At 44.3% G+C, this 23026-nt stretch overlaps 1 protein-coding gene across 2 annotated transcripts in view; it reads right to left on the bottom strand.

The window, feature by feature from the left end:
- CNTN5 (contactin 5) overlaps positions 1 to 23026 on the bottom strand; it is a 2016448-nt gene that overhangs the window by 875330 nt on the left and 1118092 nt on the right. The gene's annotated exons all lie outside the window — the stretch shown is intronic.

Here is a 23026-nt window from a genome sequence, read left to right as displayed (position 1 = left end):
TTAGCTTCTGAAATGAGACCACAGGGATTCGAGATTAGAAGTCTAGTCTGAAGCGTGAAATTAGGAGTGAGGATAGGTCTCTGGTTATTGACATTCTCTTATTTTCTTCTCTATTCAGCCCTGACCCCAATTGCAACTTCTCCAGGTTTACAGGCCAGACATCTTTGTTCCTCACTTCTGCACCCACCTCCTTCCTCTTAAGCCATGCAAATGAATTGTAACCTCAGAACTGACCGTTAAATTAACTCAGACCTCAGACCTTTAAAGGAATGTAGATATCAAAACAGACTCCCAAATTAATGATAACCCCAGAACAGATTCCTGAACACTGAAATTTGGAGTGAGGATAGGTCTCTGGTTAAAGACCTGCTCTTATTTTCTTCTCTATTCAGCCCTGACCACAATTGCAACCTCTCCTGATTTACAGTCCAGCCATCGTTGTCCCTATTTCTACTGCCACCTCCATCCTCTATAGACACGCAAATGAATTCTAACCTCTTAAAAGACCCTTACATTTAAGGGGTTTTCCAGTCTAAATCAATAAATCTGCAGTCAATTTGTGTGATTGTTCTTATGAATCCCTCCAGTACCCTCACAGTACGCTGTGGGGATTAGACGATTTCCAAACCGGGACCGAAGGATATGTATGAGTTATACATACTCCTGGCCAGTGGGAGCGGCCTCACTCCCCATACACTTGTATGGAACGAGGCCGTGCCCTCTAGTTGGACACACTCACTAGATGGCCCCCTCAATAGTCAGGGCATTGCCTCAGCTAACTCATACAAACCCTTCGGTCCCGGGTCCAAAACCAGCCAATCTCCGCAGAGCACAGTGCGCGTCCTGGGGGGATTCTTAAGTCTGCAGGCGCATAAAGCGACTGAAGACTTATTTATTTGGCCCAGACAACCCTTAAAAATTCAGACCTCAGACCAGACCTTTATATGAAGGTAGGCAAAAAAATAATAGACTCCCAAATTAATGAAAATCCCAGAACAGATTCCTAAATTAATCCAGACCCCAAATGAGACCCTGAAGTTATGTAGACACAGTGACCTCTGGCATACACTAATTCCTCAGTATTGTTTGGGGTCTTATTTTAAGGTCTGAATCAATATAAGGCTACGGTCACACGGTCAGTATTTGGTCAGTATTTTACCTCAGTATTTGTAACCCAAAACCAGGAGTGGAAAATTCTGAGGAAAAGTATAATAGAAACACGTCACCACTTCTGTATTTATCACCCACTCCTGGTTTTGGCTTACAAATACTGAGGTAAAAAACTGACCAAATACTGAACGTGTGACTGTAGCCTAATGGACTTTTCTGGGGGGTCAGAATGAATCTGTGTGTATCTGCATTGCTGCGGTAAGTGAGGGGCTAAAGATATCTTCACTGTAAACTTCATCAGGAGCAGTTGTAATTGCAGTGTGGGTCAGACGGAGAAGAAAAGAAAGAAGAGTCCATAACCAGAGACCTCTCCGAACATGTCTGTTTTAGTAAATGCATACATTGCACAGGAAGCATTCAAAAAAACATGGAAGTGAGACCTGATTGACAACAAGATTTTACCATTTCCCTTGTCACGAGGATGTGTCACCATTGTAGGGGATGCTAGTATAGAGTGGGCCGGGAGGATACATCTGTACATCTATGTCTGCTGTATAAGTTAGTTCATAATTATTCTAAATTAATTAGTCTAAATGACATAAATTATTATTATTTAGGCACGTTTTCTATTATTATTTATAATTGAATCCCCACCCCTTAGACAATCCATCCTGGGATTTATCCCCATCATAGAGTTAAATCCCTGCTTGCTTTGGATACAGTATATAACCAGTTCATTATTATTGCTAAGAAAGCCCGAATGTGCCATTGAGTGCATTCCTTTTAATTTCAGATTTATTTTGTTTTATAACATTTTCCGAGATGCTGTTTTTTTTTTTAAAGTATTTTTTCTCCTTTTTTTGTTCAGTGTCAGCCGGAGAGTAACTCCATGGTTTTGCTTTACCTAGACGTTTTGCACTCATTAAGCAAGAATCTCCGCAGCAGCGTCTCGCCATGGAACTTCAGCTGACCTTTTCAAATAACTTTACGAAACTGCAATGTACTGAGAGAAAGGGAAGACTTCCACTTGGCACAGTTCCGCTCTGCGCACCGCTACTCCAGCTACCCTGACAAGTGTCTGAGATTCCCAGCTGATGATACGGAGGCGTTACGTCTCACTCCTCATTACTGTGCATCCTCTACTTCACCAATGATGTGCAATAATGGCAGCGCAAGCGTAAGGACGACAATATCGGGATGGCGTAAGCAATTATGGACTATCCAAATGTAAAAGAAATAATAAATATTGTGAAAAAGAATTAATCGGATGCTACTGTTTCAACAAAGTTTGCATAATTCAAAAGTACAAGTGACTATAAGAAACATAAAGATGTTTAGAATTGAGAGTCCTCAGTGGTTGATACCTTTTAATGGCTAACTGAAAAGATGGTAACAAATTGCAAGCTTTCGAGACTACACAGGTCTCTTCGTCAGGCAAAGACTAATACAAATTCTGAAGAATCACATATTTATGCACAACATAGCACAGAAAAAGGGAAAAAAAAAACCATGGATAAGACAGGTGGCATGAAGCAGAATTACCATGAGTGATAAACAGTTATGTCCATAAATGTTGGGCCAGTTCTTAGATAAGGAATGTTTTATTGTCCTCTGATTGGGGTCTCTGTTGTGATGACCCCTCATAGTCTGCTACATTACAAAGCTAAAGAAGAAAATAACCGGGTGCCTCTAGTAGTTACCTACAATCCAAATCTGGAGGTGCTAAGGGGAGCTGCACGGAAATTACAACCTTTACTGCAAAAAGATTACAATCCATTTTTCCAGACCCCCCACTACTGTGTTTTAGGCAGCCCCCAAATCTAAGAAGCATCATTGTCAAGAGCTCCCTGTCCTCTCCAACAGCTGCAGGTACCTTTCCCTGCAATCAGAAAAAATGTAAAACCTGTCCATTTATAATGACCACGGACAAGATAAAGATCCCCAACTCACATCAGGACTACAAGATCCCAGGTACTTTCAGCTGCGTCACTTCTAATGTGGTGTACTTATTTGTACTAAATGTCCAACTGGGGGTCTGTATGTGGGGGAGACAGGGAAAAAACTGAGGACAAGGATGAATTCTCACCGGCATACAATAAGAGAAAAAAGAATGGATCTACCTGTGGCAATACATTTCTGTCTCTCAAATCATAGCATTATGGACATGAAATTACTTGTGTTAAAGGGTAACTTCAAATCTCAGAGAGACAGAAGAGTCTGGGAATATAAACTGATGACGACTAGTGTTGAGCGATACCGTCCGATACTTGAAAGTATCGGTATCGGAAAGTATCGGCCGATACCGGCAAAGTATCGGATCCAATCCGATACCGATACCCGATACCAATACAAGTCAATGGGACTCAAGTATCGGACGGTATTCCTGATGGTTCCCAGGGTCTGAAGGAGAGGAAACTCTCCTTCAGGCCCTGGGAACCATATAAATGTGTAAAAGAAAGAATTAAAATAAAAAATATCGCTATACTTTACCTCTCCGACGCAGCCGGGACCTCAGCGCAGGAACCGGCAGCGTTGTTTGTTTAAAATTCCCGCTTTTACATGGTTACGCGAACTCCCGGCTTGTGATTGGTCAGGGCGCCCATGTTGCCGGGCCGCGGACCAATCACAGCAAGCCGTGACGAAAATACGTCACGGCTTGCTGTGATTGGTCCGCGTCCCGGCAACATGGCCGCCATTAACCAATCACAAGCCGTGACGTCACGGGAGGCTGGACTTGCGCGCTTTTGAAAAAGCGCGCGTGTCCAGCCTCCAGTGACGTCCCGGCTTATGATTGGTCACGGCGCCATGTTGCCGGGACGCGGACCAATCACAGCAAGCCGTGACGAAAATACGTCACGGCTTGCTGTGATTGGTCCGCGGCCCGGCAACATGGCCGCCATTAACCAATCACAAGCCGTGACGTCACGGGAGGCAGGACAAGCGCGCATTTTAAAATTGCGCGCGTGTCCAGCCTCCCGGCTTGTGATTGGTTGATCGCGGCGCAACCAATCATAAGCCGGGACGTCACTGGAGGCTGGACACGCGCGCTTTTTCAAAAGCGCGCAAGTCCAGCCTCCCGTGACGTCACGGCTTGTGATTGGTTAATGGCGGCCATGTTGCCGGGACGCGGACCAATCACAGCAAGCCGTGACGTATTTTCGTCACGGCTTGCTGTGATTGGTCCGCGGCCCGGCAACATGGGCGCCCTGACCAATCACAAGCCGGGAGTTCGCGTAACCATGTAAAAGCGGGAATTTTAAACAAACAACGCTGCCGGTTCCTGCGCTGAGGTCCCGGCTGCGTCGGACAGGTGAGTATAGCGATATTTTTTATTTTAATTCTCTCTTTTACACATTTTAACAATGTTAAAATGTGTAAAAGAGAGAATTAAAATAAAATGTTGTTCCGATACCCGATACCCGATACCACAAGAGTATCGGAATCCCGGTATCGGAATTCCGATACAGCAAGTATCGGCCGATACCCGATACTTGCAGCATCGGAATGCTCAACACTAATGACGACCTTTGACTGTCTTAGTGGTGGAATGAATGTGTCACATGGATTTATGTCTTTTTACATCAACTAAGGAACTTGCCCCTCAGACTATGAGGGGTCATCACAACAGAGACCCCAATCAGAGGACAATAAAACATTCCTTATCTAAGAACTGGCCCAATATTTATGCACATAACTGTTTATCACCCATGGTAATTCTGCTTCATGCCACCTGTCTTATCCATGGTTTTTTTTTCCCTTTTTCTATACTATGTTGTACATAAATATGTGATTCTTCAGAATTTGTATTAGTCCATGCCTGATGAAGAGACCTGTGTAGTCTCGGAAGCTTGCAATTTGTTACCATCTTTTCAGTTACCAATTAAATGGTATCAACCACTGAGGACTCTCAATTCTAAACATCTTTCTATCTACTGGCTAACACGGTACAAAGATATATATCTTTCCTGTATAAGAAACATAGTAATATATCATATCAGAGACATCTGCTTCCTTCTTCACTTCTCCTCCTGAACTTATTATTCACTCTAAACAAAAAAAACACTCAAGACAAACTGCCAGATCACTGAGGAATCAGGTTACTGCAGGGCATAGAAGTCTGTGGAGAATGGAAGGGTGAAAGAAGAATCGAGAGGAGAATGACAAAAAGCCGACATAGAGGCCCATACACAAGAGATAGCACTGATGCTTTCTAGTAAGTGTTTTATCTCACTCCATAGCTAGATATACAGCTAAGTGCTGCTCTATAATGTCCTCCAGGCTGCTGTTTTTCTACTAAATGTTTTATCTCAGCACAGAGCTACATACACAGCTAAATGCAGCTGCATAATGTCCTCCATGCTGATGCTGTCTTTCTAGTAAGTGTTTTATCTCACCTCAAACCTAGATACACTCCTTGGCTAGATCCTAGATTAGAGAGCAGGAATCCTTTGTGTCTGCGTGTACTATATTTCGGAGACATCATCATAGTCTCCACCCACTAGCTCAGAGATAACTAAGAATTAGAGCTAAAAGAAAGGAAACCGGCAGGATTGAAATGTTTTAATGGATTTAAATAATTGCATTCCTCATATTCACACATGATAGCTTATTCTGAACAGTCAGATGAACTCAAAGTTATCCTTTAACTACTGATTGGTCAACTGTTTTTCCAAACAATTTTATTAACATTTTCAACCAAAACAAGACATGGAGAGAGCAAGGTTAACATAAATGCAATGGCATGAAGCATAAAAGTAAAAATAGAATAAAATAAAATAACAAAACAATAAATACAGTAAATTCTTATGGAAATATTTCCAGACCATTTTTTCAAAAAGGAAGGAAAGCAGCCATTCAGTAACGCCAATTGATTGGTCACCTGTAACCAATCTTACCAATTGGCATTCTGAACATAATGTTAAAAACTTTGTGTTCCGTTTTGTACATTTTTGCTGATGTGCAATAGATGAATGTATACATTTTGAATGTGCGGTTCATGTCTTTTTTTATATAGCTTTGATATATTGCATAGTCTGTCCCCTCATTTTTTATTTTCTTGGGATCAGGTTTTTAAATTAGCAGGGGACTGCAAGAGGAGTTTCATCTATTTTGTTCTCTTTTTTTTTATCTGAGATCACGTGAATGAGTTTTTTAGATGAATTCACTATGAGTTGCTGCTGTGTGGCAGCCATTGTTGCCATGGCCTGGGCCTGTGTGATGGCATAAGCTGCAGCCGTGGAGGCTTTGCCTCGTAGTATGGGTGCAGTTGGGGTTTCTGGGTTGTTCCTTCTGTCTATGAACTTTCATTGCGGCAGTGGTCGCTATATGGCGCTATGCTTGACAAGTTAGGGACCCACTGAGAAGTTGGCCATGACCAGGAAGGAGCTTCATCCATTCTGTTCAAAACGTCACCTAAGAACCTCATGCCCAGTTTTGTATATTTTCCTTAGCCACATTAGATCAATGTATAATATTTTGATTTTTTCTACAGTTATGATACTTACCGTTCAGCACCCCCACGCATCCAGCACAGGTGGCTCTACTCTGGAGGTCTTCTCCATCTCAGGAAGTGATGTCTGCTCTGCGGGGAAATTAACCAGGATAACGGCGGCCAATCATGGGTGACACAAGGAGCACGTCATAGGATATTTCTCTCATGATTGACTCTCCTAGTCACCTGACCACTGCAAACAATCCCAGTCTACAGCCATCCTGGTAGCTCCCCAATGATGAGGACATCTCCATCGGAGCTGGCGCAGACCTCCAGAGCTTACTGTGTTGGATCCATGGTGGTGATGAAGGGCAAGTTTATTATTTTGAAACCATTCATGCCTAGAAAGAAAAAAGGCGTTCAAGAGTTGGACAACCACCCTTTAGGGACTCCTATTTCTCAATAATTCAATACATTATCCTAAAATTCCTGTAAAGCCCCAACATGCTGCAATTCAGAGTGGCCACAGACACATATACAGTAAACATCTCCCAACAGAGTATCTTGAAATCATCTTTATAAAACTGGACATAATGTGCCACTCAACTCTGGATATGTTATCCCAATAGCAAATGTAAGTAAAAACCAATCTGCATATGACTACAACCTGACTACTGCCCCTAGTATGTCCCAACTAGAGGTGAGTGAATATGTTCAGAAAACGTTTTCCGATTTGCCATATTTGTGCCATAGTTGTACCATATTGGTGCCGAATTTATCTTTGACAATCGTTTCCGAACATATTCCCTCATCTGTATTCCCACTTACTCCAATGGCGTTCGGCTATGTGCGGCGAATATTGCAGATATGGCGATCGTAATCCGAGCCGAATATTGAAATATTCACTCATCTCTAGTGTTAACAGTATGGAAAGTCATATAGGTTCCCCCAAACTTCGCATGAAGTCCCCTCTTTAATCATATAACAATGAGCATAGATCCTCGATTTGAAGGACTAAGTCTGTTTGACCAACAAGACGTCTACTCTTTAAAAGTCAAGGAAAAGACTCCAATATTTTTTCCTCTACATAATGTTCTTCTTTTTGATCTTTTCCCAACCCAATAAAAGTGATGTCTTGAAGCCGAGGCCATTCTTGACTTGCCAATATTTTTCTAATACGAGATACACTGTGTAATCCAATATTTCTCCGCAAGGGGCCAGGAGGCACAGAGACACATGTATTATATGTACCTCTAAAGGTACCGTCACATTAAGCGACGCTGCAGCGATAGCGACAACGATGCCGATCGCTGCAGCGTCGCTGTTTGATCGCTGGAGAGCTGTCACACAGACCGCTCTCCAGCGACCAACGATGCCGAGGTCCCCGGGTAACCAGGGTAAACATCGGGTTGCTAAGCGCAGGGCCGCGCTTAGTAACCCGATGTTTACCCTGGTTACCAGCGTAAAAGTAAAAAAAACAAACAGTACATGCTCACCTGCGCGTCTCCCAGCGTCTGCTTCCTGACACTGACTGAGCTCCGGCCCTAACAGCACAGCAGTGACGTCACCGCTGTGCTTTCACTTTCACTTTAGGGCCGGATCTCAGTCAGAGCAGGAAGCAAACGCTGGGAGACGCGCAGGTGAGCATGTACTGTTTGTTTTTTTTACTTTTACGCTGGTAACCAGGGTAAACATCGGGTTACTAAGCGCGGCCCTGCACTTAGTAACCCGATGTTTACCCTGGTTACCAGTGTAAAACATCGCTGGTATCGTTGCTTTTGGTGTCAAACACAACGATACACGGCGATCGGACGACCAAATAAAGTTCTGGACTTTATTCAGCGACCAGCGACATCACAGCAGGATCCTGATCGCTGCTGCATGTCAAACTAAACGATATCGCTAGCGAGGACGCTGCAACGTCACGGATCGCTAGCGATATCGTTTAGTGTGACGGTACCTTAAAGATCCAACAGTAGTTCTGATGTAAATTAAAGTTTTAGCACAAAGTTTCCCTGTCTCTACATAAAACAGAAGTTCAGATCAAAGAAAATAAATGTCAAATGGATTTCGCCTCTAGGTGTCCTTTAATACAAAAAATAAAAACATTTTTTTTTATAATTTAATACTTCATCTTTTTTTTGGGTCGTAAGAACCTGAGTAACAACGACTGTTAGATCGAGGCTACGGGGCACATAGGAAAATAAAATTAAATGACGAATTTATTCTGTACCCAGCACCATGGTTATGAATTGGCAGAAAGGATAACACAGCTGCGGCTTTTATGATAAATCTATTTCTATGACTTCGAGCAAATTTTAACTTTAAAGGATATATACATATACAGTATACAGCTCTGGCAAAAATTAAGAGACCACTGCAAAATTTTCAGTTTGTCTGATTTTTCTCCTTATAGGTATATTTTTGAGTAAAATGTAAATTGTTCTTTTATTCTATGAACTACTGACAACTAGGGTTGAGCGAAACGGGTCGATCATTTTCAAAAGTCGCCGACTTTTGGCTAAGTCGGCGTCTCATGAAACCCGATCCGACCCCTGTGCTTGTCGGCCATGCGGTACGCGACTTTCGCGCCAAAGTCGCGTTTCAATGACGCGAAAAGCGCCATTTCTCAGCCAATGAAGGTGAACGCAGAGTGTGGGCAGCGTGATGACATAGATCCTGGTCCCCACCATCTTAGAGAAGGGCATTGCAGTGATTGGCTTGCTGTCTGCGGCGTCACAGGGGCTATAAAGGGGCGTTCCCGCCGACCGCCATCTTACTGCTGCTGATCTGAGCTTAGGGACAGGTTGCTGCCGCTTCATCAGAAGCAGGGAGAGCGTTAGGCAGGGTCCACTAACCACCAAACCGCTTGTGCTGCAGCGATTTCCACTGTCCAACACCACCTTCGGTGTGCAGGAACAGTGGAAGCTATTTTTTTTTTTTTTTCCCCTCAGCGCTGTAGCTCATTGGGCTGCCCTAGAAGGCTCCGTGATAGCTGTATTGCTGTGTGTACGCCACTGTGGAAACCAACTGCTTTTTTCAAAGCACATATCCTCTTGTTCCTTCCTTTCTGCACAGCTATCTTTTTTGTTTGTCCACACTTTTTATTTAATTTGTGCATCAGTCCACTCCTATTGCTGCCTGCCATACCTGGCTTACATTACTGCAGGGAGATAGTAATTGTAGGACAGTTTTTTTTTTTTTTTTTTTTTTTTTTTGTGGGAGATTAAGATTGGCATTTCTGCTACAGTGCCATCCCTGTGTGTGCCATCTCTCACTGAGTGGGCCATAGAAAGCCTATTTATTTTTTCCGTGATTTGTGTTCTAAAATCTACCTCAACACAGAAACACTACATCAATCAGTGGGAGAAAAATATTGGCCTCAGTCAGGGCTTGTGTGCCACTGCTGTGTGTGCGCTATCTCTCATTCAGTGGGCTATAGCAAGCCTATATTTTTTTTTTTTTTTTTTTTTTAATATTATTTGGTTTCAAAAGTCTCCCTGAAAAAAAAAAAAAACCTAAAAAAACAGTGGGAGAGTAATATTGCCCTTTCAGCTTGTGTGCCAGTCTTGACTCCTGGGTGTGCCACCTCTCTCCCTCTCATACAGTGGGCCATAGAAAGCCTATTTATTTTTTTTTTTAAATATTATTGGGTTTCTAAAGTCTCCCTGAAAAAAACAAAAAATACATAAAAAAACAGTGGGAGAGTAATATTGCCCTTTCAGCTTGTGTGCCAGTCTTGACTCCTGGGTGTGCCACCTCTCTCCCTCTCATTCAGTGGGCCATAGAAAGCCTTTTTTTTTTTTGGTTTTTTTAATATTATTTGGTTTCTAAAGTCTCCCTGAAAAAAACAAAAAAAACATAAAAAACAGTGGGAGAGTAATATTGCCCTTTCAGCTTGTGCGCCAGTCTTGACTCCTGGTTGTGCCACCTCTCTCTCTCTAATTGTGGGCCATAGAAAGCCTTTTTTTTTTTTTAAAATATTATTGGGTTTCTAAAGTCTCCCTGAAAAAACAAAAAATACATAAAAAAACAGTGGGAGAGTAATATTGCCCTTTCAGCTTGTGTGCCAGTCTTGACTCCTGGGTGTGCCACCTCTCTCCCTTTCATTCAGTGGGCCATAGAAAGCCTATTTATTTTTTCCGTGATTTGTGTTCTAAATTCTACCTCAACACAAAAACACTACATCAATCAGTGGGAGAAAAATATTGGCCTCAGTCAGGGCTTGTGTGCCACTGCTGTGTGTGCTATCTCTCATTCAGTGGGCTATAGCAAGCCTATTTTTTTTTTTTTTTTTTTTTTTTTAATATTATTTGGTTTCTAAAGTCTCCCTGAAAAAAAAAAAAAACCTAAAAAAACAGTGGGAGAGTAATATTGCCCTTTCAGCTTGTGTGCCAGTCTTGACTCCTGGGTGTGCCACCTCTCTCCCTCTCATTCAGTGGGCCATAGAAAGCCTATTTATTTATTTTTTTAAATATTATTGGGTTTCTAAAGTCTCCCTGAAAAAACAAAAAATACATAAAAAAACAGTGGGAGAGTAATATTGCCCTTTCAGCTTGTGTGCCAGTCTTGACTCCTGGGTGTGCCACCTCTCTCCCTTTCATTCAGTGGGCCATAGAAAGCCTATTTTTTTTTTTTTTAATATTATTTGGTTTCTAATTCTCCCTGAAAAAAAAAAAAAAACCTAAAAAAACAGTGGGAGAGTAATATTGCCCTTTCAGCTTGTGTGCCAGTCTTGACTCCTGGGTGTGCCACCTCTCTCCCTCTCATTCAGTGGGCCATAGAAAGCCTATTTATTTTTTTTTTTAAATATTATTGGGTTTCTAAAGTCTCCCTGAAAAAAACAAAAAATACATAAAAAAACAGTGGGAGAGTAATATTGCCCTTTCAGCTTGTGTGCCAGTCTTGACTCCTGGGTGTGCCACCTCTCTCCCTCTCATTCAGTGGGCCATAGAAAGCCTATTTATTTTTTTTTTTAAATATTATTGGGTTTCTAAAGTCTCCCTGAAAAAACAAAAAATACATAAAAAAACAGTGGGAGAGTAATATTGCCCTTTCAGCTTGTGTGCCAGTCTTGACTCCTGGGTGTGCCACCTCTCTCCCTTTCATTCAGTGGGCCATAGAAAGCCTATTTTTTTTTTTTTTAATATTATTTGGTTTCTAATTCTCCCTGAAAAAAAAAAAAAAACCTAAAAAAACAGTGGGAGAGTAATATTGCCCTTTCAGCTTGTGTGCCAGTCTTGACTCCTGGGTGTGCCACCTCTCTCTCTCTAATTGTGGGCCATAGAAAGCCTTTTTTTTTTTTTTTTTTAATATTATTTGGTTTCTAAAGTCTCCCTGAGAAAAAAAAATAAATAAATTAGGTGGGAGATTAATATTGACATTAGTGCTTGAGTGACAGTCCTGCGTGTGTGTCATCTCTGTGATTTTGTGCCACAGAAAACAGAGTGTGTAACATTGTGCCTGATTTTCCTTGTGGTCTCACCAACCTGTTAAGGGATATTGAAATCATACTGAAGTTATAGCTCACCGTGTAAGTTGTTTGATAGCAACAAATAAAGTTACTTTGGTTAAGATTTTAAAACAATGAGGAAGTCTGGTGCAAGAGGTCGTCGTGGGCGTTCATTGTCAGCTGGTAATGATGGTAGTGGTAGTGGAGCATCAGGTGGTCGTGGGGATAAAAATATTCCACCTAAGTCTGGAGCTGTGGAGCCAGTTTCGTCGTCAGGCTACACAAGGCCTCGAACGCTCTCTTTTCTGGGAGTAGGAAAACCGCTTTTAAAGGCGGAGCAGCAACAGCAAGTTTTGGCTTACATTGCAGACTCAGCCTCTAGCTCTTTTGCCTCCTCTTCCGAAACTGGTAAATGTAAAAGCAGCGCGTCGCTTGTGGATGTTCACGGTCAGGGACAAGTCGCTTCCTTGTCCTCCTCAGCAAAAACTACAACAAGAGAGAAGGATGCAGCAGGCGACACAACGGGTCACTCCATGGAGCTCTTTACACATACCGTCCCTGGCTTAGAAAGTGAAACATTTAACAGGCCATGCCCATTACAAGTATATTCTGACATGGAGTGCACTGATGCACAGCCACAGCCAGAGTACTATGCTGCTCCTTTGACTCAGACCACCACATTGCCCTCTCAGGGTACAGATCCACAATCAGACCCTGATGAGACTATGTTGCCCCGCCACGAACGCTATACCACCGACCGACACAGTGACACAGACGAAGTTGCACACGAGCTCGAAGAGGAGGTAATAGATGACCCAGTTATTGACCCCGATTGGCAGCCATTGGGGGAACAGGGTGCAGGCGGCAGTAGTTCAGAAGCGGAGGTGGAGGAGGGGCCGCAGCAGGCATCAACATCGCAACAGGTTCCATCTGCCGGGCCCGTATCTGGACCAAAACGCGTGTCAAAGCCAAAACCTGTTGGAGCACAGCGTTGCCATCCGGTTAAAGCTCAGTCTGCAATCCCTGAAAAGGGATCAGAGTCTAGGAAGAGTGCAGTCTGGCATTTTTTTAAACAACATCCAACTGATCAGCGCAAAGTCATCTGTCAAAAATGTTCAACTAGCTTAAGCAGAGGTCAGAATCTGAAAAGTCTAAATACTAGTTGCATGCATAGACACTTAACCACCATGCATTCTCAAGCCTGGACTAACTACCAAACGTCCCTCAAGGTTGTAGCACCCTCGGCCAATGAAGCTAGTCAGCAACGCAACATCCCTTCCGTCACTGTAAGGCCACCATTTTCCGCACCACCGGCAGTATCTGTGCAGGTTTCTTTGCCAGCCAAAAGCAGTCAGGGTCAGGGAATCACCAGTTTTGTAGGAGGAAATATTGCATGTAGGGCACCGGCGGAAACAATACCGTCTCCAACCGTCTCTCAGTCTGCCATGTCCACCGGCACACCCGAAAGTTCCACGATCTACAGCTCTCCAGTCCAGCTCACCCTACATGAGACTCTGGTTAGAAAAAGGAAGTACTTATCCTCGCATCCGCGTACACAGGGTTTTAACGCCCACATAGCTAGACTAATCTCGTTAGAGATGATGCCCTACCGGTTAGTTGAAAGCGAAGCTTTCAAAGCCCTGATGGAGTACGCTGAACCACGATACGAGCTACCCAGTCGACACTTTTTTTCCAGAAAAGCCATCCCAGCCCTGCACCAGCATGTTAAACAGCGCATCGTCCATGCACTCAGGCAATCTGTGAGTACAAAGGTGCACCTGACTACAGATGCATGGACCAGTAGGCATGGCCAGGGACGTTATGTGTCCATCACGGCACACTGGGTGAATGTGGTGGATGCAGGGTCCACAGGCGACATCAATTTAGGGACAGTTGTGCCTAGCCCACGGTCTAGGAAACAGTTGGCTGTAGGCGTTCGCACCCCCTCCTCCTCCTCCTCGTCCTCCTGCAGAAGCTACAGCTCTTCCACAGAACGCAGTCGGCCAACCACTCCATCGGCAGATGACACTGTTGCACACCAGTTGTCCCATTATGGGCCAGCTACTGCCAAGCGTCAGCAGGCTGTATTGGCTATGAAGTGTTTGGGCGACAACAGACACACCGTGGAAGTTCTGTCCGAGTTCTTGCAACAAGAAACGCAGTCGTGGCTGGGCACAGTAGATCTTGAGGCAGGCAAGGTAGTGAGTGATAACGGAAGGAATTTCATGGCTGCCATCTCCCTTTCCCAACTGAAACACATTCCTTGCCTGGCTCACACCTTAAACCTGGTGGTGCAGTGCTTATTGAAAACTTATCCTGGGTTCTCCGACCTGCTCCTCAAAGTGCGTGCACTTTGCTCACATATCCGACGTTCGCCTGTACACGCCAGCCGTATGCAGACCTATCAGCGGTCTTTGAACCTTCCCCAGCATCGCCTAATCATAGACGTTGCAACAAGGTGGAACTCAACACTGCACATGCTTCAGAGACTGTGCGAACAGAGGCGTGCTGTTATTTATTTGTGGGAGGATACACGGGCAGGCAGTAGGATGGCAGACATGGAGTTGTCAGGTGTGCAGTGGTCGAAGATACAAGACATGTGTCAAGTCCTTCAGTGTTTTGAGGAATGCACACGGCTGGTTAGTGCAGACAACGCCGTAATAAGCATGAGCATCCCCCTAATGCGTCTGCTGATGCAAAGTTTGACGCACATAAAGGAGCAGGCGTCTGCACCAGAGGAAGAGGGAAGCCTTGATGACAGTCAGCCATTGTCTGGTCAGGGCAGTGTACAGGACGAGGTAGCGGGCGAAGAGGAGGTGGAGGACGAGGAGGATGATGGGGATGAGTATATTTTTAATGCGGAAACTTTCACGGGGGCACAGGAAATTGGTTGCGTGTCACGGCCGGGTTCTGGTTTTTTGAGGGACACAAGTGACGTAGATTTGCCTGCAACTGCCCCTCAACCAATCACAACCGGAGATTTGACAAGTGGAACTTTGGCCCACATGGCGGATTATGCCTTACGTATCCTACAAAGGGACACACGCATTACGAAAATGATGAACGATGACGATTACTGGTTGGCCTGCCTCCTTGATCCACGCTATAAAGGCAAATTGCAAAATATTATGCCACATGAGAACTTGGAACTAATATTAGCAACCAAACAATCAACTCTTGTTGACCGTTTGCTTCAGGCATTCCCAGCACACAGCGCACGTGATCGTTCTCACACGAGCTCCAGGGGGCAGCAGACTAGGAGTGTTAGGGGTGCACACATCAGAAGTGGCGTTGGACAGAGGGGTTTTCTGACCAGGTTGTGGAGTGATTTTGCTATGACCGCAGACAGGACAGGTACTGCTGCATCAATTGAAAGTGACAGGAGACAACATTTGTCCAGTATGGTTACTAACTATTTTTCATCCCTTATCGATGTTCTCCCTCAACCGTCATTCCCATTTGATTACTGGGCCTCCAAATTAGACACCTGGCCAGAATTGGCAGAATATGCATTGCAGGAGCTTGCTTGCCCGGCAGCAAGTGTCCTATCAGAAAGAGTATTCAGTGCTGCAGGGTCAATATTAACCGAAAAAAGGACTCGTCTGGCTACCCAAAATGTTGACGATCTAACATTCATTAAAATGAACCACAACTGGATTTCAAAATCTTTTGCCCCACCTTGCCCGGCCGACACCTAGCTTTCCTATGAAAAGCTCTTGCCTGTGAATTACTTTTCTAATGTCTAATTTGCTGCTGCAGATTGTACAGCATACGACATGTTTACACCTCCCTAAATGGCCAAACTCCCCACACGGGGCCGTGGTATCGCGACTTGGCGCAAGCACCCGTGAGACTGCTGTTTGTCTGAAGAGGTGGGTGTGCTCGCTTTTGGTTGACGGCATTGCTACTGGGTCCCTCATAGTACAATGTAGTGTCTCTGGCGGTGGTGGTGCGCACCCAACGTCAGACACACCGTTGTAACATGAGTGGCCCTGGGGCGGTCCCGCCGGCCTCAAGAGAGTTCCCCCCTACCCCAGCTCAAACTGGGCTCTACTACGTGCAAAATTATGTCGCACAGCTCCACCAATCTTTAGTCTATTCGCTGACATCATTCAATGTCTGGCACTGACAATACAAATTTGTAGACATCTATGATGCAACTTAAAGTAGTCTGTGTCTGTGTCCTATATTGGCACCATTAAATAGTTACTGCCAAATTACTATGTCAGAAACACAGCAGATGAGCCCACCCCTGTACCTAAGTATGCCATCTTTTTTTTTGTTTTGGTTGTTTTGCGAGACATTAACATCTATTTATATTTTGGGAGTACTGGGACAGACACTCCTTGCACTACTCCTCCACTCAGCACCAAGCTGCCTGCCCGTGTATCCATGTAACCGCTGTAAAACTGCCATGAGCCTATTGTTTGTTATTTTAGGCCTTTGATAGCCTGTCTGCGGTCCCTACTCCTCCACTGACCACCAAGCTGCCTGCCCGTGTATCCATGTAACCGCTGTAAAACTGCCATGAGCCTATTGTTTGTTATGTTAGGCCTTTGATAGCCTGTCTGCGGTCCTTACTTTAAATACTCCTCCACTCACCACCTAGCTGCCTGTGTATCCATGTAACCGATGTAAAACTGCCATGACTGCCTACTGTTTGTTATTTTAGGCCTTTGATAGCCTGTCTGCGGCCCCTACTTGCAATACTCCTCCACTGACCACAATGCTGCCTGGAGTGCCTGCCTGTGTATCCATGTAACCGATGTAAAACTGCCATGACTGCCTACTGTTTGTTATTTTAGGCCTTTGATAGCCTGTCTGCGGCCCCTACTTGCAATACTCCTCCACTGAGCACAATGCTGCCTGGAGTGCCTGCCTGTGTATCCATGTAACCGATGTAAAACTGCCATGACTGCCTACTGTTTGTTATTTTAGGCCTTTGATAGCCTGTCTGCAGCCCCTACTTGCAATACTCCTCCACTGACCACACCAATGCTGCCCGTGTACCCCTGGAACCTATTTAAAAGTTCATAGAGCCTAGTTATATATTTTATTTACTATTAATAAGGCCATGATGGACTACGCTGTACCACGCTACAAGCTAACCAGTCGACACTTCTTTTGCGAGAAAAGCCATCCCAACCCTCCACCAGCATGTAGAAGACCGCATTGTCCATGCACTCTGGCAATCTGTGAGTACAAAGGTGCACCTGACAACAGACGCATGGACCTGTAGGCATGGCCACGGAAGATTACGTGTCCATTACGGCGCAATGGGTTAATGTGGTGGATGCATGGTCCACAGGGGACAGCCTACTAAGTCTGTCTGCAGTCCCTAATTCAAATTGTCCTCCACTGTCTAAATCGGAACTTCCACCTTCTGGCTTTCGGCCTATAGTATCAGAAATTAAACTGCATTTGGCCTTCAACTTTGGTTAGGGCCTACTAACGGCTTCTGCCCCTCCCTGGTGTTGCCCTCAACTAAATAAAGCTGAGCTTCAACCTTCCGGCTCTCATTATGTGGTTTTAAAAAAAAAAATGGTGGTTAGGGCCTACTAACGGCTTCTGCCCCTCCCTGGTGTTGTCCTCAACTAAATAAAGCTGAGCTTCAACCTTCCGGCTCTCATTATGTGGTTTTAAAAAAAAAAATGGTGGTTAGGGCCTACTAACGGCTTCTGCCCCTCCCTGGTGTTGTCCTCAACTAAATAAAGCTGAGCTTCAACCTTCCGGCTCTCATTATGTGGTTTTAAAAAAAAAAATGGTGGTTAGGGCCTACTAACGGCTTCTGCCCCTCCCTGGTGTTGTCCTCAACTAAATAAAGCTGAGCTTCAACCTTCCGGCTCTCATTAAGTGGTTTTAAAAAAAAAATGGTGGTTAGGGCCTACTAACGGCTTCTGCCCCTCCCTGGTGTTGTCCTCAACTAAATAAAGCTGAGCTTCAACCTTCCGGCTCTCATTAAGTGGTTTTAAAAAAAAAATGGTGGTTAGGGCCTACTAACGGCTTCTGCCCCTCCCTGGTGTTGTCCTCAACTAAATAAAGCTGAGCTTCAACCTTCCGGCTCTCATTAAGTGGTTTTAAAAAAAAAATGGTGGTTAGGGCCTACTAACGGCTTCTGCCCCTCCCTGGTGTTGTCCTCAACTAAATAAAGCTGAGCTTCAACCTTCCGGCTCTCATTAAGTGGTTTTAAAAAAAAAATGGTGGTTAGGGCCTACTAACGGCTTCTGCCCCTCCCTGGTGTTGTCCTCAACTAAATAAAGCTGAGCTTCAACCTTCCGGCTCTCATTAAGTGGTTTTAAAAAAAAAATGGTGGTTAGGGCCTACTAACGGCTTCTGCCCCTCCCTGGTGTTGTCCTCAACTAAATAAAGCTGAGCTTCAACCTTCCGGCTCTCATTAAGTGGTTTTAAAAAAAAAAAAAATGGTGGTTAGGGCCTACTAACGGCTTCTGCCCCTCCCTGGTGTTGTCCTCAACTAAATAAAGCTGAGCTTCAACCTTCCGGCTCTCATTAAGTGGTTTTAAAAAAAAAATGGTGGTTAGGGCCTACTAACGGCTTCTGCCCCTCCCTGGTGTTGTCCTCAACTAAATAAAGCTGAGCTTCAACCTTCCGGCTCTCATTATGTGGTTTTAAAAAAAAAATGGTGGTTAGGGCCTACTAACGGCTTCTGCCCCTCCCTGGTGTTGTCCTCAACTAAATAAAGCTGAGCTTCAACCTTCCGGCTCTCATTAAGTGGTTTTAAAAAAAAAAAAAATGGTGGTTAGGGCCTACTAACGGCTTCTGCCCCTCCCTGGTGTTGCCCTCAACTAAATAAAGCTGAGCTTCAACCTTCTGCTCCAAATTACCATTTTAAAAAATGCAATAGGCTTTTCCGGCCTACTAAAGGTGTCTGCCCCTCCCTGGTGTTGTCCTCAACTGAACAAAGCTGAGCTTCCACATTCTGGCTTTCGCCCTATACTATCAGATATTAAACTGCATTTGGCCTACTAGTGTGGTTAGGCCCTTGAAACAGTGTCTGCTGCTCTTGGGTTTGCTACTCCACTGAACAAAGCAATGCCGCCTGTTTAGTCCTGTTACCAATTTTGAACTGCATGTAGCCTACTTTATTCTTTGGCCCTATATCTGTTTCCTCCTCATCCTGCCCATTGCCCAGCCACTGCTAAATGAGTCTGCTGGTACATTGACCTAGACCACTACATTCCCCTTGTACTCTACACAGCCAGAATCTGTCCCTGCTGAAAGTAAGGTTCCCCTTCCCGCATGTTATACCACCTTACACAGGGACAAAGAGGAAGGTGCAGATGAAAGTGCAGGTTCCTTCATCAGGTGGGGGGGCATACTCGTTGGCGACGTCACTGGCACAGGGCCCCTCAGAGTACGCAAAAGTGTCGCTGCTGGTGGGAGGCGCCCCCGCCATGCAAACACACCGCCGTACTTTGAGGGGCCCTGTGCCAGTGGCAATGCGAACGAGTGGGCCCCCCCTGCTTGCTCAGGATCACAGCACTTGCAACTTTTAAATACTTACCTTTCCCTGCAACACCGCCGTGACGTAGTCCGCATTTCCTGGGCCCACGAAAAACTTGAGCCAGCCCTACTCCCCCCACAACTTTCCCCCAATTCCCTATGCCCAACTATTATTATACAGTTAATTAAGATTGGCAAGCTTCAGAAACAAGAATGGATGTTTTTGGCATTAAAATGGGCACTGTAGGTGTTTTCCTGGCCTCCACTCACTGCCGACTATGCTTCCCCATTGACTTGCATTGGGTTTCGTGTTTCGGTCGATCCCCGACTTTTAGCGATAATCGGCCGACTGCACTCGACTCGACTCTGGACAAAATCGGGTTTCCCAAAACCCTACTCGATCTTAAAAAAATGAAAGTCGCTCAACCCTACTGACAACATGTCTCTGAAGTTCCAAGCAATACATTTTGTATTTATTTTCAGAAAATGAGAAATGGTCAAAAGAACAAAAAAATGCAGTGCTTGCAGACCTCAAATAATGCAAAAACAAAAACAAGTACATAATCATTTAGAAACAACAATACTAATGTTTTACCTCAGGAAGAGTTCAGAAATCAATACTTTGTGGAATAACCATGATTTTTAATCACGGCTTTCATGTATCTTGGCATGCTTTCCACCAGTCTTTCACACTGCTTTTGGGTGACCTTATGCCACTTCTAGTACAAAAATGTAAGCAGTTCTTCTATGTTTGATGGCTTCTGACTATTCATCTTCCTCTTGATTACATTCTAGAGGTTTTCACTGGGGTTTAGGTCTGGAGATTGGGCTGGCCATGACAGGGATTTGATGTGGTGGTCCTTCCTCCACACCTTGATTGACCTAGCTGTGTGGCATGGTGCATGGTCCTGCTGGAAAAAACAGTCCTCAGAGTCGGGAAACATTGCCTGAGCAGAAGGAATCAACTGTTTTTCCAGGATAACCTTGTATGCGGCTTGATTCATACGTCCTTCACAAAGAACAACCTGGCCAATTCCAGCCTTGCTGAAGCATCCCCAGATAATCACCGATCCTCCACCAAATTTCACAGTGGGTGCAAGACACTGTGGCTTGTACGCCTCTCCAGGTCTCCGTCTAGCCATTAGACGACCAGGTGCTAGGCAAAGCTGAAAATTAGACTCATCAGAGAAGATTACCTTACACCAGTCCTCTATGGTCCAATCCTTATGGTCTTTGGCAAACATCAGCCTGGCTCTCCTTTGCTTCTCATTGATGAAAGGCTTTTTTCTAGCTTTACATGACTTGAGCCCTGCCTCTAGGGGCCTGTTGCAAACTGTTCTTGCCGTGCATTTTACCCCAGCTGCCATTTGCCATTCCTTTTGTAGGTCACTTCATGTCAAGCTGCGGTTGCTGAGTGACATTCGAATAAGATGACGGTCATTCCGGTCAGTGGAGAGTCGTTTTCGCCCTCTGCCTGTCTGCAGCTTTGTTGTCCCCAGTGTCTGCTGCTTGACCTTGTTGTAATGGACTGCCGTCTGAGAAATTTTAAGGATGGAGGCAACATGACGCTCACTGTGTCCCTCTGCTAGTAAAGCCAGAAATGAGCCCTTCTTTTCCTCACTCAAGACTTTTCTTTTCAACTCCTTTGGCATGGTTAAAAGTTATTTTTTCATTCCTATTACTTTTGGGATATTACTAGCACTTGTTTTGCCATCCAGCTTGTCCTATTGCAAGAGGACTGTGAACACCACAGCAGGTTTTTTTTTATACTTTCCTTCGTTAAAAAAGATTTGGTTCAGGTGATCACCCGTAATCAGAAGCACATTATGTAGAATGAGGTGTACTCTGGTTGGAATTCAACTGACACTGGAATGGAATGGCTGTCAGACATGTAGAGAAGCTGATTTTTATAAACCTACGTAGTGGTCTCTTAATTTTTGTCAGAGCTGTATATACACATAGCAAGACGACCACCATTAATAAGCGGTCTTCTTAAAGAAATGGTCAGTGTGCATGACAATTGGTAAGAAACAGAATCTGTCCCAGGAAATTCGGATTAACACAAATTGGATGATTATTGTCTAGGTCTGGGGCATGTACAGGATTTTTGCAAGACACAGTCATAGTCTTCATTTTAAAGTGAATATGTAATGGTATTAGTCAGTATACATAGAAAATACTTGCTTACTGTTCAAATAACTAAAGCTAAATCATGCTGCTCTACAGTGCACACATGCTCAATGATAGCCAGAGGCACCCCTTGAGTAAGCTCCAACAGAATGCCTACTCTAATATCTCCAGCTTTAGAGTTTCTAAATTATCCTGCAAACTGTACAAATAAATAAGACTGCTATACCAGCGCACAAACAACAACTTCATCTATAATGATAGTCAGCTCTATCATAATACCCCAATGGCCAGTAAAATGCCGCCCTAATAATTCCAGCTAGAGTTTTTATTAATAATACTGTCATACTGTACAAATAAGCCATACTGCTATTCATTGCACAGATAATTCACATGACATGCTCATACTTAATGATCGCCACATGACCCTCACAACTATACAGATCAGGCAGAATATTCTCAAAAATACTGTAATACCACCAAGGCCAGCAAAATACCCCCTAATAGTGCCAGCTACATGGTTTATAATTAATACCGCTATATAGTGCACAAACACCAAGCTATAGGGCAGCATGGTGGCTCAATGGTTATCAGTGTTGCTTTGCAGCATTGGGGTCCTGGGTTAAAATCCCACTAAGGACAACATCTACAAGGAGTTTGTATGTTCTGCTCGTGTTTGCGTGGGTTTCCTCCGGGTTCTTCGGTTTCCTCCCACACTCCAAAGAGTCCACATTTCTGAAGTGGAGTAAAGCTGTCACCTTTCAATATCTAGCAGTTAATGAAGAAATTTGGGTTTGGTGGTGGGAATTACGGTAGCTAAAACTTTTTCAAAAGAGGGCAGTCCCACTATTTTTGGAACATTTGCAGAGTGAACTTAAATGTCCCTACTGGGAACCGTTTTGGGACAGCCTTTCCTCTTCTGGCATAACTATGCCATGGTGCATAATGCAAAGTTCATAAAGACATAGGATGGAGAGTTTGGTTTGGACACTGGACCTCAAACCCATCCTATGTCTTTATGATGAATTGGAACTCCGATTTTGGCCAACACTTGTCCTCCGACATCCGGGTCTGACCACCACACAAATGCTCATTTTGCCGAACGGGCAAAATCTTCACGAATATTTCCAGGATCTAATGGGTAGCGTTTCTCCTTGCGGAGAGTGACAAACCAAGCCTAGCATGTCAGAGTGAGGAGACTTATAAGCCATGAATGTTCCTCTGGGAAAATAAATATGCAAATTGTTTCTTTAGAGAGGAAGAGGACTAGAACTCTAGCGGGTTGCTACTTCCGATAGGTGACACTAGGGTTCTAGTCCTCTAGTTCTAGGGTTCTAGTCCTCTTCCTCTATGAAGAGGCAATTTGCACAGATATTTCCCAAATCTTGTAGAACGCCTTCCCAGAAGAGCGGGTGCTGTTATATATTGGGGAACCAACTCCATAT

The sequence above is a fragment of the Ranitomeya variabilis genome, chromosome 3 (genome assembly GCF_051348905.1).
Source record: "Ranitomeya variabilis isolate aRanVar5 chromosome 3, aRanVar5.hap1, whole genome shotgun sequence".
In the NCBI taxonomy this organism is placed as follows: Eukaryota; Metazoa; Chordata; class Amphibia; order Anura; family Dendrobatidae; genus Ranitomeya; species Ranitomeya variabilis.
This window is presented reverse-complemented; position numbering and strand designations above follow the sequence as displayed.